This window comes from Scylla paramamosain, chromosome 6, assembly GCF_035594125.1.
Source record: "Scylla paramamosain isolate STU-SP2022 chromosome 6, ASM3559412v1, whole genome shotgun sequence".
Lineage (NCBI taxonomy): Eukaryota > Metazoa > Arthropoda > Malacostraca > Decapoda > Portunidae > Scylla > Scylla paramamosain.
The window spans coordinates 30,529,497-30,546,996 of NC_087156.1; the positions used below are offsets into that span (position 1 = coordinate 30,529,497).

A 17,500-nucleotide genomic window follows, 5' to 3' on the forward strand; every position below is an offset into this window, starting at 1 on the left:
AAACATAACATCATCTCCCATCCCACAGCATTAGTTCAACATCAAATGGTCATCCTACAGCATCATTCCACATTCCAGAGCAATATTTCAACTTCAAGCAGCCTTTACATAACGTCACTCATCATCCCTCCACATCACCTGTTCGATATCAAACAGCCTTCCCGTAACATCACATTCTATCACAGAACACTATTTCAACATCATATATAGTCTATAACTAACATCAATTCACATTTCAAAGCCTTATTATTTTAACATCAAACAAACTATACATAGCATCACCACATCACCTCCCGTCCCACTGCATTAGTTCAACACCAAACAGCCTTCCCATAACATCACACCACATCAATGAGCATTACTTTAACATAATATGGCCTTTATATAATATCATTTCACATTACAAAACTCTATTTCAACCAGCTTTTCCATTACAACACTTTATATCACACAATTCAACCACCCACAGCCTTCCTTCCGTTCGTTCCCACAGCCTCCACTCTAAACTCACCGTCTCCACCTAAGTACACCGGACTCCTGCCCCGGCCTGTCAGGAGATCAGAAGGCAAGGAGAACACGGTGGTTGACACATGAAGAATGGGAAGGAAAATTACAAGCGAGTCTCCGTGCACGAGTGAAAGTGCGTGTGTGTGAGTGTGTGGGTCTGTGTATGTGTGTGTTGAGATGTGAGTACGTGCGTGCGTGTGGTCCTATCCGTGTGTGTCTAGACTGGATGTGTGTGTGTGTGTGTGTGTGTGTGTGTGTGTGGAGACGGAGTGTGGTCTCTCCTTTTCCTCCTCCTCCTCCTCATCCTCTTCCTCCTCCTCCTCCTCCTCTTCCTCCTCCTCCTCCTCCTCCTCCTCCTCCTCCTCCTTCTCCTCCCATTCCTTTTCCTCGCCCTCCTTTCTCTTTCCTGTTTTTGGGTTTGGTATTCAATTCTCTGGTGTATTTATGTGTGTGTCCGTGTGTGCTCTCGCTTGTGTGTGTGTGTGTGTGTGTGTGTGTGTGTGTGTGTGTGTGTGTGTGTGTGTGTGTGTGTGTGTGTGTGTGTGTGTGTGTGTGTGTGTTTCGAGAGCAGCCATCAATCTCCAATCATAGAACAATAAAACCATAAGAATTCACGAATACAAATATATATTATATCAATCATTTGAGTCACACCATAAAAGAAAAAATAGAAAAATGCGAAGAATGAGCTTGAAAAATATTACAATACGAGATGTTAAATCAATCACTCAGCGTTACGTTGCGTTGAGAGAGAGAGAGAGAGAGAGAGAGAGAGAGAGAGAGAGAGAGAGAGAGAGAGAGAGAGAGAGAGAGAGAGAAATGTGTGTGCTATGTAAAAGTAAGAAGATACGAGACGAATAAGATATAATTATCACATACAAGGCAAAGAGGACAAGACGCCCGGGTAAGTAAGCGCACATCTTGATCTCCACGAACAAAATTACAAAAAAATAAAAACAATAATATTTCTCCCCTAAGGTACGCAAACTAATTCTTTATTCTCTAACAGGCGACTCTCGTTAACAGTTCAAAATAAGATAATAGGAGGAGAAGGAGATAATAGGAGAAAGTTACGAAAAGGAAGAGAGAAAGAGGGAGAGAGGGTTGGCGAGGGAAATGGGGAGATTTTAAATACAGTTGCTTAAGATCTAAAATTAAAACGAAAAAGGAACGACGGAAAAATAGGAGGAAATGGAGTGGAAAATGGAGAAATAAGCTGTGTTTATAGCACGTAAAGGAAGGGTTTGCAAAGTACAAGTGGAGGAACATAAATACTGCGTGAGGAAAAAGGCGAAAGCTTAAATAAATTGAAGGGTTCAGGCAAATAATATTCAGATTACACGGGAAGATGAAAAATATACAGACTCAATGGCAGGTAGGAACGAGGAGGAGGAGGAGGAGGAGGAGGAGGAGGAGGAGGAGGAGGAGGAGGAGGAGTAGAGAGAAGAAGAACAAGAACAAGAACATCAACAAGAACTAGAAGAACAAGAAAAGAAAGAAAAAGAGAAAAAAAGAAAATAAGAAAAAAGTACCAAGCAGAAAAATAGGCAAAGAAAAAAAAAAGGCTGAAGAAAAAGATGAAATAAGATAACAAAAAAAAACACCCACAAACAATGAAACCATGCAAAAGTTAAAACAAAAAAAGTAGTACAATGCATATATATATATAAAAAAAAAACACGACAAAAAACATAAATTAGGTTACACACACACACACACACACACACACACACACACACACACACACACACACACACACACACACACACACACACACACACACACACACACACACACACACACACACACACACACACACTCGAGCGTGACCGAATAAACCGAACAAGACTGGTCGGGTTTTGAGTTCGCCTCGTTCCCAGCAAAGGCGCAGAGAGAGAGAGAGAGAGAGAGAGAGAGAGAGAGAGAGAGAGAGAGAGAGAGAGAGAGAGAGAGAGAGAGAGAGAGAGAGAGAGAGAGAGAGAGAGAGAGAGAGAGAGAGAGAGAGAGAGAGAGAGAGAGAGAGAGAGAGAGAGAGAGAGAGAGAGAGAGAGAGAGAGAGAGAGAGAGAGAGAGAGAGAGAGAGAGAGAGAGAGAGAGAGAGAGAGAGAGAGAGAGAGAGAGAGAGAGAGAGAGAGAGAGAGAGAGAGAGAGAGAGAGAGAGAGAGAGAGAGAGAGAGAGAGAGAGAGAGAGAGAGAGAGAGAGAGAGAGAGAGAGAGAGAGAGAGAGAGAGAGAGAGAGAGAGAGAGAGAGAGAGAGAGAGAGAGAGAGAGAGAGAGAGAGAGAGAGAGAGAGAAAGTATCGCAAACATAAAATAAAACACAACTTAACTCTATAAAAAAAAAAAAAAGGGAGAGAAAAAGAAAATTACTTCTATTCTTTCAACGGGTGAGTGAGGCGCGTGACCTAACCTGATCTCACCCGAATACCACGTGACCCTTGCCGCCGCCCATGCGAGGTTAACAAGAGTCAACGAGGAGCATCTTCCCGGAATCTGGCAAATATCTGCAGAATTCGACCACGTGCAGCGACACACCTGCGCGGGAAGGCGAAAGGTGTGTGGGGGCGAGGGAAGGTTAATAAGTTTAGCCTGATTTATTTTTCGGGGGCTGTGGGGGATAATGCGAAGGTCCTTTTATGGGCATGAAGGGGGTAAGAGGTCGGTCGTGTGGTGGTAGCTCCGTAGGTCCGTTGGAGGGGAAGGAGGAGTAGGGGGAGGGGGAGAAAGGAGGAAAAGGGTGAGCTAAGAAATGCTATTTACTGGAGTGTGTTTTCCAAGGCAAGCGGTTATAAATGTGAGAGTGTAGATAGCAAGGTGCAACTTTACTATTTGCTCAAAGTTCAAGAAGACAGAACACCAAGAATGACTGAAGGGAACTGAGCGGGTGAGATAGATGAAAAGTAAATGGAGGTTGGTATAAGCAGAGACGGGAGAAAGTTATTCAAAGGCGGATATAAAGGAGAGGAAAAAAATAAAATAAGAAGCATAGGAGGTAGAAGGGAATGAAATGAGGGGGAAAAAAGAAAGAAAGGGATAAAGAGAGAAAAGTTTTGAGATGAGGTGGTAACTGAAAGGCATGTAAAAGGAGCAAAACGAAGAATGAGAGCAATGCGATAAACAAAATGAAGAATAAGAAAAGAAAACGAAAAAAAAAGATGCAGACAAGAAAGCAAAGCATAGGTAAGTATATGAAAGTAAAAAAGAAAATAGAAAAAAAATTAATAAATACAAGAAGATAAATGTGAAAGATAAATAAGGAAGAAAACCGAGAAAAAAATATTGAAATGAGAAGGAAGAAACAAAGAATGAAATGAAACGGAAAGAAAAAGAAAAGACTAAAAAATGAAGAGAGTGAATCTAGATAGGACAATAAAAGAAATCGAAAGACACAAAGAAAAGAAAACGGAACAACAATCAAGAGACGACGAGGAAGGAAGGAAGGAAGGAAGGAAGGTACAGTACGTGGGTAGAGGGAATCACCAATCGCTGCCATGAAATAGTGCAGTGACCCCTCGTCCCCGCGCTAACCTTTGAGGCAGAACGTGACCCGGTTCCACTTAAGAGAGTAACTGGTGTCGAAATACAAAATTGAAGGCGCTGTGACCTACCGTTCTACCTGCTAACGCTCCCATTACGGCATTACTGACCGCCGGGACCAGGGCTGAGTCACACCAGGCGGGCGAAGCAGGAGAGGCTGGGAGAGAGGCAAGGGAGAAAAAAAGGGTCAGGTAGTTGTATAAAACTGGAGAAGTAGGTCAAAGAAAATGTGTAATGGTTAAATGATCCAGAAAATGCCGATCAGTGGAAAGGGATAAGTAAAAGTAGAGCACTTCCAGAGAGAGAGAGAGAGAGAGAGAGAGAGAGAGAGAGAGAGAGAGAGAGAGAGAGAGAGAGAGAGAGAGAGAGAGAGAGAGAGAGAGAGAGAGATAGAGAGAGAGAGCAGACAGACATAGAAACAAACACCCAAACATTATACTCACAAATTAAGGAAGCGTATGCTAAGAGAGAGAGACAACCTTTATATTTGGGGTGAAATATGAGATGTGAATTAAAGGTGCCAGGAATATGAATGTTTTCTTATAAATCTCTCTCTCTCTCTCTCTCTCTCTCTCTCTCTCTCTCTCTCTCTCTCTCTCTCTCTCTCTCTCTCTCTCTCGGTACCTTCACCTTTTCCTACTATACCCGCCCACCCTATACACTTCACAACTTTCTTCCCCTACCTGAACCTGTCCGCCTCTCTATTTATCTGTCCGTCTGCCGCCAGGTCTCCTTTTTCTATTTATCTGTTGTCGGTCATTCTGTTTGCCTCCCACTCACCCAACCCTCCCTACCTCGCACCTCCCTGCCTCCTGACATCTCTCCTCCTCCACCTCCTCCATCCCCGCCTCCCTCTGGATAGTAGAGGGAGGACAGCATCAAATATCAAGAGGCCACCCGCGGCCACACCCTTAACCCCTGTACCGTTAGGGCCCCGAGAACGCCCGTCCAAATATCCGTGTCGATGTCCGAACGGCTTGCAAAATATCCTCATCTCCAACCCTTCAGAATTAGACCGCGATTGTCCGTCTGTCCGTCCCGAGAGAGAGAGAGAGAGAGAGAGAGAGAGAGAGAGAGAGAGAGAGAGAGAGAGAGAGAGAGAGAGCACAAGATTTTAGAACTGTCATCTACTTACCGCTGTTTGTTTTGTATAATTGTATGTGTGTGTGTGTGTGTGTGTGTGTGTGTGTGTGTGTGTGTGTGTGTGTGTGTGTGTGTGTGTGTGTGTGTGTGTGTGTGTGTGTGTGTGTGTGTGTGTGTGTGTGTGTGTGTGTGTGTGTGTGTGTGTGTGTGTGTTTGAAGGTAGCAGCCGCATCGATCCCTCATGTCTTACTGTCTTCATAACCTCACGAACAAGCACACACACACACACACACACACACACACACACACACACACACACACACACACACACACACACACACACACACACACATGCAAGCATAAGACATAATCCCGCCTAACAGCTTCGCCATTAATTTCTACACAGATTTTCCTTAATTCACGCCATCATATTCTCTTCACTTCTTAACTTATATAACAGCACGTTTTCCTTGACCGACCATTTTTCCGTTCATCTGACGTGTAGCTGACCGTAAGCAAGTTTCCGTGAAGACCTGATCGTTTTGCCTGCTTACACATGGTAGAGCTTATAGTTTCGTTATTCATGGTATTTAATTAACAGAGAAGAAGATGAAGTGCGTGCTTGTAAGAGTCTGTTTAGGTTTCTGTCTTACTTTCCCTAGCAGATGACAAGAACAAAATAAAAAATATCTAAATCTCAATATCAGTTTTCCCATCGTTACTAATAGACCAGAGAAAAAGAAAGCATGATTGTAATTATGTATGAAGGAGTTTTATTTAAGATCTGTGACTCTCTTTCACTCCAGCACATAAAATTAATAGTATTTGAATCTTAACATCAATCTTCTCACTGTTACTAATAAAGGCTAGAGGAGGAGAATGCGTGATTCAAGTATGCAAGGGAGGATTGGCTTACGTCTTTGTTCTTTTTTTTTCCTCTCCGTAATCTTCTCAAGGAAAGAATAAGCGTACATCATAATTGTCTTTGTACCGTTTCCAGTTACCAAAGACTAAAGGAAAGGTAAATGTAATTATACGTACAGTTGGAAGGGCTTGCTTTATGCCTCTGGTGATCCATTTTCCTTATATATAATCTTCTAGCGGACAAACAACTACTGCCTATACATCATATCGTCAGTCTTCCAAGCGTTGCCAACAGTGACTAGACGAGAGGAAAGCGCCATTCGACATTTGCATGAAAAGGTTTGTGTAGTTCTGTCTATTTCTCTATAGAATATTCTATTAAATAACTGCTGTCTCTATCATATTGCCAGTCTTAAAATCGTTACTACTGATATAAAAGGCAGAAAGGCACCAGAATCACCAATACGTCAAGTGGCCAGAAGTTGAGTAAGCTTCTGCAGTCACTTCCATTGTGTTATAGTTTTCCTTGAGTATTGTGCTCCCTGATCCGCTTACGAAACTAGACAATTAATATACTTTGAGCAGAATAAAGGACTTAACATTGATGAAAATAATAAAATACAGAGAAAGCAAGTATGGCAACAGCTTACTTGATTCCTGAGCAACACTTCCAGGAGCGAACACTGTCTGTCTGGAGTCCCATCTCTCTCTCTCTCTCTCTCTCTCTCTCTCTGGACGAGACTTAACCTCCACGCAAACAACTTCCACACCAAGTTAAGGAGGCTAGACATTCATTTACAGACAAAAACTCAACCATTTCAAGTCAATTCATATGGAATCACGGAAGTAACTCCTGTCAACACATTAATTATTCATACATAAATCATTTACAGGAACATCCTAATTATAACTGCTGTGCATTTCATGTAAGAACAGATTAATACTACAAATGTAAAGAAATGAAAGAAATATTTTATATGTAAGTAGGGGATGTAAGTTGAATAGTCACATGTTTATTGCTTTGTTTTTTTATAGTTAATCCAATCTCTCTCTCTCTCTCTCTCTCTCTCTCTCTCTCTCTCTCTCTCTCTCTCTCTCTCTCTCTCTCTCTCTCTCTCTCTCTCTCTCTCTCTCTCTCTCTCATCACGAGGCTACCGGCATTTCTACACATATGGTACACGTAGTCAAGGCATAAAGCAGGAATGAGGGCAAGGGTGGAGCGTGGTGTCTTTAAATTTTATTGACACGAGTAATCTCTCTCTCTCTCTCTCTCTCTCTCTCTCTCTCTCTCTCTCTCTCTCTCTCTCTCTCTCTCTCTGAACATGCCTCTGGTCCGTCTGCATTCTGGCGTCACTATAATAATGTGTGTGTGTGTGTGTGTGTGTGTGGGTACAGAGTGTTAAGAGTAGCACTTTTAAGATAGGTCGCAGAGAGAGAGAGAGAGAGAGAGAGAGAGAGAGAGAGAGAGAGAGAGAGAGAGAGAGAGAGAGAGAGAGAGAGAGAGAGAGAGAGAGAGTCAAAAATACTCCTCTCTTGCTACGTCAAAACTAAACCAACACATCATTCACTAACGGCTTTGCTTTGCCGGACTCATAACCGACTACGTGGGTAGAAGAGGAGGAGGAGGAGGAGGAGGAGGAGGAGGAGGAGGAGGAGGAGGAGGAGGAGGAGGAGGAGGAGGAGGAGGAGGACACATGAAAGCGAGAAATGATTAAATGCCGTCTGGTCGCGTGCGTACGTAGGTGGGAAGTGAAAAGGTGAGAACCAGGACAAGCTGAGGTGAGTTGCAAGTTGCTGGAGAGAGAGAGAGAGAGAGAGAGAGAGAGAGAGAGAGAGAGAGAGAGAGAGAGAGAGAGAGAGAGAGAGAGAGAGAGAGAGAGAGAGAGAGAGAGAGAGAGAGAGAGAGTTACCGAGTGTGTAGCGGCGTCAGTATTTACTTGAGTGTGGGTGAGAGAGGATGAATGAGTGAGTGAGAGTAGTGGAGGATAGGAACGTAGGAGGACATGCCAAGAGGACACGGTGGGGGAAAAGGAGGGCGATAAAAGTGTTTAGGAAGAGGAGGAGGAGGAGGAGGAGGCGACGATGCTTCAGGAGGAACATAATGCTTTTGGTATGTGGCCTCGTCGAAATGGGAGCAGAAGACGAAGAGGTGGAGGAGGAGGAGGAGGAGGAGAAGCAGGGGGATAGAGAGAGAGCGACTGAGAGGAACGGAAAGAATGCGAATGGAGGGAGATAAGAAGAAAAAAGAGGAGCATTATTATCTGGGCACGAATGGAGGCCCGGGAAGGAAGATGGGCGAGGTTAATGTCAAAACTTAAAAGATCTACGAAAATGAATTCTGACAAACGGGATAATAAGATGAAGACAAAGGAAGAGATGGAAAATATCACGCGTATACGAAATAAACACTGAGAGAAAGGGAGGTACTGACACGAACCAAAAATAAACAGTTGAGTAAATAGTAAAATAATATATAATGCTGAATAAAGAAACCGGATAACTTATCAGATAATAATAATAATAAAATAGTGTGAGGGAAATGAAAATATATATATATAAAAAAACGTCAAACATGTTGAGTACATAATTATTCTCTCTCTCTCTCTCTCTCTCTCTCTCTCTCTCTCTCTCTCTCTCTCTCTCTCTCTCTCTCTCTCTCTCTCTCTCTCTCTGCAACCTCCATCCACCTACCACCGCCTTCTCCCTCCCTCGCCTTCACCTCCACCAGCTCACTCACTCACTCCCTTTCTTGCCCTCCACCATTCATACCACCCGTTTTCTCACCGTCTACCTGTCTGCCTCCCTCCCTCAGCCACTCACTCACTCACAACCCGCCATCCCCACAAGTCGCCTCCTTTCACTCACTCCTCACAATCCAGCACCAATCAAAGCCACTCTTCCATCTATCTTATTCACTTCGCACACTCGCTCACACTCGTCATCAACACACGCCGCCTCCTTTCACTCACTTCTCACACAATCCACAACCGACCAAAGCCGCTTCTCTACTGTCTACACTTCTCTCACTCGCTCACTTCCTCACACCCCGCCATCCATCCCAGGCACTTACCAGCCGCCTGCCTCCCTCACTCTCTCACTCATCTCCTAGGCATGATGGCAGGAAAATTCAGTTGATAGCGGCCATTCCTCAGATCGCCTCACAAATGGAGCCCCGCAATGGACGTGAACATCGCGGCGGCATCTCGTTTCGCCCTCAGCGGGACACGAGGCCCACGAGGATTTCACTACCAAGGGAAGAAAGATGGTGCAGGCCTGTCTGGTTGGCTTGCTGGCTGGCTGGCTGGCTGGCTCTCTCTCTCTCTCTCTCTCTCTCTCTCTCTCTCTCTCTCTCTCTCTCTCTCTCTCTCTCTCTCTCTCTCTTTTATCGGTACATTGTTGACAAGAGGAGGAGAGAAAAAAACAAGAGTTGGGACAAGCAAGAGCAAAAAAAACAGAGGAATAAAGTGACTGACAGAGGCAGTCAGGCAGGCAGACAGACACACACACAGAGAAAGACAGACACACACACAGACAAAAAAATGTACAAACAATCAAACAGACAGACCAACAAACAAGAAAACAAACAAACAAATACACAGACAAATAAGCAAAGAACCAAATTGACTCTTACATTAAACACAAAAAGAAAACACGACGTTTTCGTTAAATGGATTTATAAATAGAAAAGAGACTTGACTAAAAGATGTAAATTAAAGAAATGCAAGAAATATTTTTGAGATACAATGAAATAAAAATAAATGAAGAAGTAAATTCATCGTGTACTTTACATATTTTTCTTTCAAAACCATTCTTAATTAAGAAAGTGCATCAAAAACTGCAGTCATCGTTGCTTTAGTTCAACACCTCCCTTCCTTCACCGCCGTTACTCTCCGTGGTTCGCGCAACACGGCGTGGTGTGCGCGGGGCGGGTGTGTGAGCGTGCCAAGGGAGGCAATCCACGTCACATTAGTGCTGGTACTGACGGCCTTTCACCGAGCGGCACTTCAGGGCAAGAGAGAACGTATGGGAACTCAGGGATATCTCAATATTTTTCTTCTTCTCATAACCCAGCGCTCCTTACTCTCCCAGACGATAGATCTCATCATTCCTCTCCCTCACGGCAAGCTTACTCCCTTTCTTCCTCTTCCTTCTTAACTTTTCCTCCCTTTTCCTCTTTCCTCCTCCCCCGCGTCGGTGTCTTCTCAGAAAGAGGCCATCATCACCCCAGGACCAGCCATCTCCCTCCTCCTTAAAACTAACCATCTTTCTCCAGCCTGACCTCGCCGCGCCCTCCCCCACGCTGATTGGGCAGTAAATCAGGTAAGTCTGGCACCTCTCAGCTTCATTACCTGGTTAAACGAAGGTAATTATGACGCTGTAAATACCTGCGGACGGCCCGGCCTGAAAAGTGGGTTGGGTAATTTTTTTTGCTTTGATGTTAGCACCTGAGAACGTCTGGGAGAGTGAGAGGACGCTGACATTGTGGTGCTGTGTGTGTGAGAGAGAGAGAGAGAGAGAGAGAGAGAGAGAGAGAGAGAGAGAGAGAGAGAGAGAGAGAGAGAGAGAGAGAGAGAGAGAGAGAGAGAGAGAGATTGTTGTTGACTCGGTAAATTAAATTATATGCAGAAACGTGCGTTTTCTTTCTACCTTTATCTTTTTTCCTTTCTCTTACTTGTTTCTCACATTTTTTTTCTCTTTCTTTCTCTCCCGCTGTTATATGTCAGTAATTTTTTTAAGAGCCGGACGTCTCATTCTCCTCCTCCCCACTCCTTTTTTCCTCCTCCTCCTCCTCCTCCTCCTCCTCTTCTTTTTCCTCTTCTTCCTCTTCCTCTTCTTCCTCCTCCTCTCCCTCCTCTTCGCCTTGCATTGACCGAGATCATCAGCTTAATAAACTCCTACAGTGATGAGGGAAGATCTGCGGCTAGAGAGAGAGAGAGAGAGAGAGAGAGAGAGAGAGAGAGAGAGAGAGAGAGAGAGAGAGAGAGAGAGAGAGAGAGAGAGAGAGAGAGAGAGAGAGAGAGAGAGAGAGAGAGAGAGAGAGAGAGAGAGAGAGAGAGAGAGAGAGAGAGAGAGAGAGAGAGAGAGAGAGAGAGAGAGAGATTTGGGGGAACTTTTCATAATGTAATTCAAAGTTCCTTCATAAACTAACGTCAGGATCAAAAGTGTGAAAGCATCAAAAGTGAATAACAAAATCGAACACTAACATTTAAAATCACACACACACACACACACAAAAAATAAATAAATAAATAAATAAAATATAAAAAAAAATCAAAATACCACCAGTAATTGAGTTGGCAAAATTAATGTTTTCACCTTTACAGATACGAAAAGAAAAAAAAAAACACACTAAAATCTCCCGTTAAAAGTTATACTATTTTAGCTGAGAGGACTGGTGAGAAGGAGTGAAGGGTGATGTAGGAGTGAAAGGGTGTGGCTGTGAGGGATAAAATGGATGGTGAGGGAAGGAATGAAGGGAGGAAAGAAGGGGGAAGGAAAAAAGGGGAAAATAGAAAAGGACAAGGCGAAGGAGAGAATGAAAAGATATGAGAATGGAGGATAGAACTGACTGAAAAGGAAGGAGTAAAGGAAACAGTGAAAGAAGAGAACGAAGGAAGGCGTAAGGGATGGGAACCACTTCACGACAGCCAGCACACGACCTTCTCCCGCCCAGGCTCACTTACTTGCGGCGTCAGCGTCAGCCGGTTGAGTTACTGCAACCTTCTCTTCCCTTCATTACCGTCCTGCTGAACCTCTCTGCGGACTCCTTCCATGCACCTACCCACTTCCGTATCACTCATTTTTCATCTCGTTTAAATCTTTCTCCTGATCACGTCTGTTTCGAACCAATAATCCTTTCTTTAATACTTTCCTTGTGATTTGGTATGGCCCTCCCTGACTACTAACCACTCTGATATCTTACTTCTTGTTTCATAGCCATCTCTAAGCATTATACTGGCTAAAAATTGCTAAATCTATTCTTTTCATTTTTTCTTTCCTGTCGATGTTTATAAAGATTTCGTTGCTTTTAGTGTTGTAAGGCGTCGCACATCGCAGTATTTTTCGTTTACTTCTCTAAGGGAAATGGTCTGTTTCATTTATATGGCAATTTTCTTTACGTATACTTTCCATCTCGTGCTTCCAATCTTTCTTTCTCCATTCTCCTTTTCGGGCCTCGTGCTCCACCAGGCAAATAGGTACGAGAGGAACAAGAGTGTTTCCGGGAAGGGCTGGCGGGCAGAAAGGCGGCGGCGGACAGGCAGCGTCAATACACCTGCGTCAGCACCTGCAACCTGTCCCGCCGCCCTCACCAGGGGAGTGTGCGAGAGGCGCCACACATCCTGCCGTGCTGTTTCGAGGTAAAAATTTTGTTTTATTTACGTGCTGATATGATTAAATGTAAAGAGCCTGTCTTGTGCTGAAATATTTGCTACTTTACACCAAAACCTTCAGTGAAATTAAATGCTGAAGATGTGATTGAATGCAAAGAGGCTGTCCCGTGTTACCCTTCAGGTGCAAACGTCATAGAAGCGAGGAAACGTGCCTTGCTTTGTCGTTCTTCCTGAGCTAAACGATGAAGATTCCTCGCTATAAAACAGAAGCTAGCAAGTTACGTGACAGCGCCATCACAATCACTCTGCTGTTCCTTACTTCTCAGTATGATGAATAATTCCACAAATTGTTGCACTAAAAATGTAAGTAACCTTTCAAGACTCGTTACGCGAATCACTTTCATTCAGCGAGAGTACTAAAAACTGTCTAGAAATGTCCTTACTCTTCCCGTCGGTCCATCCCCGGCAGGAGACGACGCCCTGGGGAGTGGACATCATTAACAAAGCGGAGAGGCGGGGAGGGTACGGAGGGGGAGGCAAGAGGAGGAGGGTCACTACATGTGGGTTCAAAGTGGTGCTTCATTTCCCAACCCACACGCCTCCTCCACTTGCCCCTGGCTGCTGCACCACGCCCCTTGACCCTCACCGAAGGCAGCCCCCAGCCCCACCCATCTCAAGGTGGCCTTCGCTTGCCGTGGGTCCGCCAAGCCCCGCGGGGAGGCGCCTCGTTTTGGCAATAACACCAGCACGCCTCTTGTCTTGTTTACCCATGAAGGTGATCTAAATTAGATGGAGTGAAAATGCATGTAAATGAGAAAATCTTCGCAGTGAATGTTTGGTATTACACCCTAACTTCAAAAGGAATGGCAGAAAATATTGCTAACTAAACGATATTGGATCTAATTTAATTTCAGGTGAATGCCACTGATATTTAAATGCTCAATGAAAAAAGTAATTATACCTTAAATTCCCAAGAAAATGAGGAAGAGTGACATTATGCTGTGGCGTCCCGTCACAGGTGTGCCACACAGGGGACACCATCACCTCGCTCAAGAAGAATGGACGCACGGCTCGAGGAGTGAGTTTTACGCGAGGGACGAGGTGCCAACGCAGCTGCAGCCTCTTTAAAACCGCCACGCTGACTACATATATTATTCCATTAATTACTTCTGGGCCTGGAAATGCCACTGGTTGGGTTCGTGTCCTCGAGTGAATCAAAACAGCAACCCGGCATGAGAGAGAGAGAGAGAGAGAGAGAGAGAGAGAGAGAGAGAGAGAGAGAGAGAGAGAGAGAGAGAGAGAGAGAGAGAGAGAGAGAGAGAGTGTGTGTGTGTGTGTGTGTGTGTGTGTGTGTGTGTGTGTGTGTGTGTGTGTGTGTGTGTGTGTGTGTGTGTGTGTGTGTGTGTGTGTGTGTGTGTGTGTGTGTGTGTGTGTGTGTGTGTGTGTGTGTGTGTGTGTGTGTGTGTGTGTGTGTGTGTGTGTGTGTGTGTGTGTGTGTGTGTGTGTGTGTGTGTGTGTGTGTGTGTGTGTGTGTGTGTGTGTGTGTGTGTGTGTGTGTGTGTGTGTGTGTGTGTGTGTGTGTGTGTGTGTGTGTGTGTGTGTGTGTGTGTGTGTGTGTGTGTGTGTGTGTGTGTGTGTGTGTGTGTGTGTGTGTGTGTGTGTGTGTGTGTGTGTGTGTGTGTGTGTGTGTGTGTGTGTGTGTGTGTGTGTGTGTGTGTGTGTGTGTGTGTGTGTGTGTGTGTGTGTGTGTGTGTGTGTGTGTGTGTGTGTGTGTGTGTGTGTGTGTGTGTGTGTGTGTGTGTGTGTGTGTGTGTGTGTGTGTGTGTGTGTGTGTGTGTGTGTGTGTGTGTGTGTGTGTGTGTGTGTGTGTGTGTGTGTGTGTGTGTGTGTGTGTGTGTGTGTGTGTGTGTGTGTGTGTGTGTGTGTGTGTGTGTGTGTGTGTGTGTGTGTGTGTGTGTGTGTGTGTGTGTGTGTGTGTGTGTGTGTGTGTGTGTGTGTGTGTGTGTGTGTGTGTGTGTGTGTGTGTGTGTGTGTGTGTGTGTGTGTGTGTGTGTGTGTGTGTGTGTGTGTGTGTGTGTGTGTATCTTCGGTATCCGTTTCACCATTCTCTCTCTCTCTCTCTCTCTCTCTCTCTCTCTCTCTCTCTCTCTCTCTCTCTTACCGGTGGTTCGAGTGAAAAAAATAATCAGATACGGATTTTACGGCCCATAATGTTGCATAGAGGAAACCAAAACAGCGGGAAACTAAAATGGGCGGAGCGGCAGGTGGGTGGGCACGGCGCCGACCTCGCCCCGGGGAGAGAAGGAAAGGTGACTGAGTGCTCGCTCCACCAAGCCTTTTAATGTCTTGTTATCGAGGAAAATGTCCGCCGACCGTAATTACCAAAACCATTTAGTGTTGAAATGAAGACGTTTTGCTAGGTGAAAGATAATGCGTCCTCCTCTCTCTTTTTTTATTTCCTTAATTCTTCTTCTACACAACGATCATCTTCCTCCCTCCTCCTCATAAACGTGTAGCAATTAAGGGAAGACCAGGGAAGATCTCCAGCCGATGTGAAGAACTTAATGTGGCTTTTCCTCTTGGATCTAAAACGTTAGGTAATCAGAGTGGCGGGTGTTCGCCTCTATATTACTTTAGCACGCAAACACTGAAAAAAAAATATATAATTAAATGAACTCGCTAAATAGTGGACAAGAACACGGGACATGAATTTCACAATATATCTCTCTACTTTTGCTCTTACAGGACGGTGCGAAAAGCTGTGCGTAAAGGAAGGAGGAGAATGCATGTAAGAAAAGTGTTAACGTCGAGATGAAAATGAATGATTAAACGAAAAAAAGAAACTGCATTTTTGCCACCGACGAGGTTCAAAAGAAGATTCTCTTGTAGCAAAAAAAAAAAAAAAAAAAAAAAAGAAAAAGAAAAAGAAAAAAAAGTCTTGAATTACATACTTCTTTTTCAGAAACCAATGCAGCAGGAATATAAGACAAGAAATAAATAAAAATATGAGGAAAGAAAAATCGAGGCAGAACGGCAGCGATGAGGAGACAAGGTGGGTCAGGAAAGAGAGGAGTCGATGAGGCGTGTTACTACTGCTCACTCCGCCCGCCCTGCACCTTCACTCCCGTGCTGGGCCGCGCCGTCTGCAAACAAGACCACCGGAGGAGAGAGAGAGAGATATAAAAAATGATACAGGGAGCGTGGAAGGCCGCCAGGAAGGTCCATCAACCCGATACTCTAAAATAGGTAAACTAAGCAAACAAATCTAAACTAAAACAGACTTTCGAGCAGGAAAATCAGACAAAAACAAAACATGAAATAAAAAAGCGCTCGTATACAAGGCTCCGAATTATATACCTAAGGGAAGCCGAGTAACGGATTGGAAAGATATGCAATTAAGTTATGAACGCACACAAATAACCGGGACTTCCTTGATCCGTAAAAGGCATCCCGCGCCATCATGCGGTGGGTCTTCGCGTCTTGAGAGGCTAGTGTAAAAGTGAAGTGACGCACAGGAAGTAATTCTGGCCAGGAAGACACGCATAACAGGGTTACAAAGAGAAAAATAGGGGAAAAACGTTTGGAATCATGAAAAACGCGCTGCCCACTTCCCTTCGTCCCCATCTTTCTTTTAACACCTTAAAGAAAATATCACATAATTTCTCTCATCTGCTAATCCTCTCTTCACAAATAATGTTTCCCTATTTCCATCATTCCCTCTCCCTCCATTCTTCCCTCCTCCCTTCCAGCATACTTGGATATGTAGTACAACCTTCTCCTCTCCCCCACGCCTTCCCCGTCCACCTGATACGCCCCTGCTCACCTGGTGGTCTTCTTAATTCCGCCTCACACCTGTCGCACCGAACAGCGGCACAGGGATACGAATGTCACTTCCTTGACGGTAATGTTTCGGCGTCACTCGAGTGGCTTGCCAACAGAGCTATGAGACGAGAATAAACCTGAATTAGCTTGACTAGGAAGGAAACTTAGTCCCGTGTGCTTGTACTATATCAACTTCGAGGCGAGGACCAAGTCAGGAGGGGCAGGTTAGTATTAGTATGAGTACAGTTTACTTAAGTAATGCCTAAACTACACCGGGTGACTCGGGGCTGCCTAGAAGTGACACGTGTGAGGCCTCCTGTCATTGCTTCAAGGGTACATACATCTCCTTTCACGCTATCAGATATCCTACCACTCCTCTCCTCTTAGCACCCTCCCTCCCCTTACATACCTTGTTTGCTTTGCTCGTTCTTTGTTGTGTCCCTAATGTTCCGTCCCGCAAGCCTGTGTCATGGTCCCTGTCAACTGTCCATTCGTCTTCGTCCGTCTCTTCTGTTAACATTTATCGCCTCCTCTGAGTCTCTGGAGCCCCGTACACTGCCCTCGCCTGTGACAAGTTCAATGGTTTCCCCTGCCAACCTCCTCTCACCCTCCTGCGTCCCCTGGCAAGCCCTCCCTCACCTCCAGTGTCTCCCTGCCAAAGGACGTACACCTTGTCTTATCTCTTCTCCACCCTCCTTCCCCTCACCATGCCAAAGAATGCTCCCCTTCCTCCCGCCTCCGCCTCCTCTGCCATTGCCCTGACTACAGTCTCAGATTTTCTTATTCATTGCATTATACCCCAGGTACATTTACGTCTGCTTCCTTCTTCCATCCGCTAAACACCACTGACAACATAGCAAATTTTCTCCTCCCTGCCCCTCCTTCTTTGCCTTGTCCGTGTACCTCAGCAATAATTGCCAGCACTTTTCGTTCGTACCTTCCACCTTTGGCAGCACTGACCTCCCCTAAGCAGCCTTAAACTGACTCAAGCTAAATGAGGCGAGTTAAACCTAATATTATCCATCACTGCTAAAATTATACCAAGGCAGCATTATTTCCACGCCTCTGCCTCATTGTTGTGGCCACGCAGCGACGTTATCTTTTTAATACTCCGATTTCACAAGGTCAGTCTTATTAGTGGCGTTATAATTTCTACCTAAGTACTTAGTCTGACCACTTCTTTGGTGCATTTTTCTTCGAGAATCTCTTTCCTCTCCTTCAAAGTGGATTTCAAGTGATGCAAATTGGATTACACTGCGCATGTTACTTTTTTTTCTTGTGTGTGTGTGTGTGTGTGTGTGTGTGTGTGTGTGTGTGTGTGTGTGTGTGTGTGTGTGTGTGTGTGTGTGTGTGTGT

General features: G+C 44.8%; 1 long non-coding RNA gene across 2 annotated transcripts in view; it reads right to left on the reverse strand.

Moving 5' to 3' along the window:
- The window catches only part of LOC135101134 (uncharacterized), a 209,814-nt gene that overhangs the window by 25,906 nt on the left and 166,408 nt on the right, over positions 1–17,500 (reverse strand). For both annotated transcript variants that reach the window (XR_010269054.1, XR_010269053.1), the window contains one exon: positions 4,115–4,200. This is a non-coding gene — a long non-coding RNA (uncharacterized LOC135101134). The remainder of the gene's footprint in view (positions 1–4,114; positions 4,201–17,500) is intronic.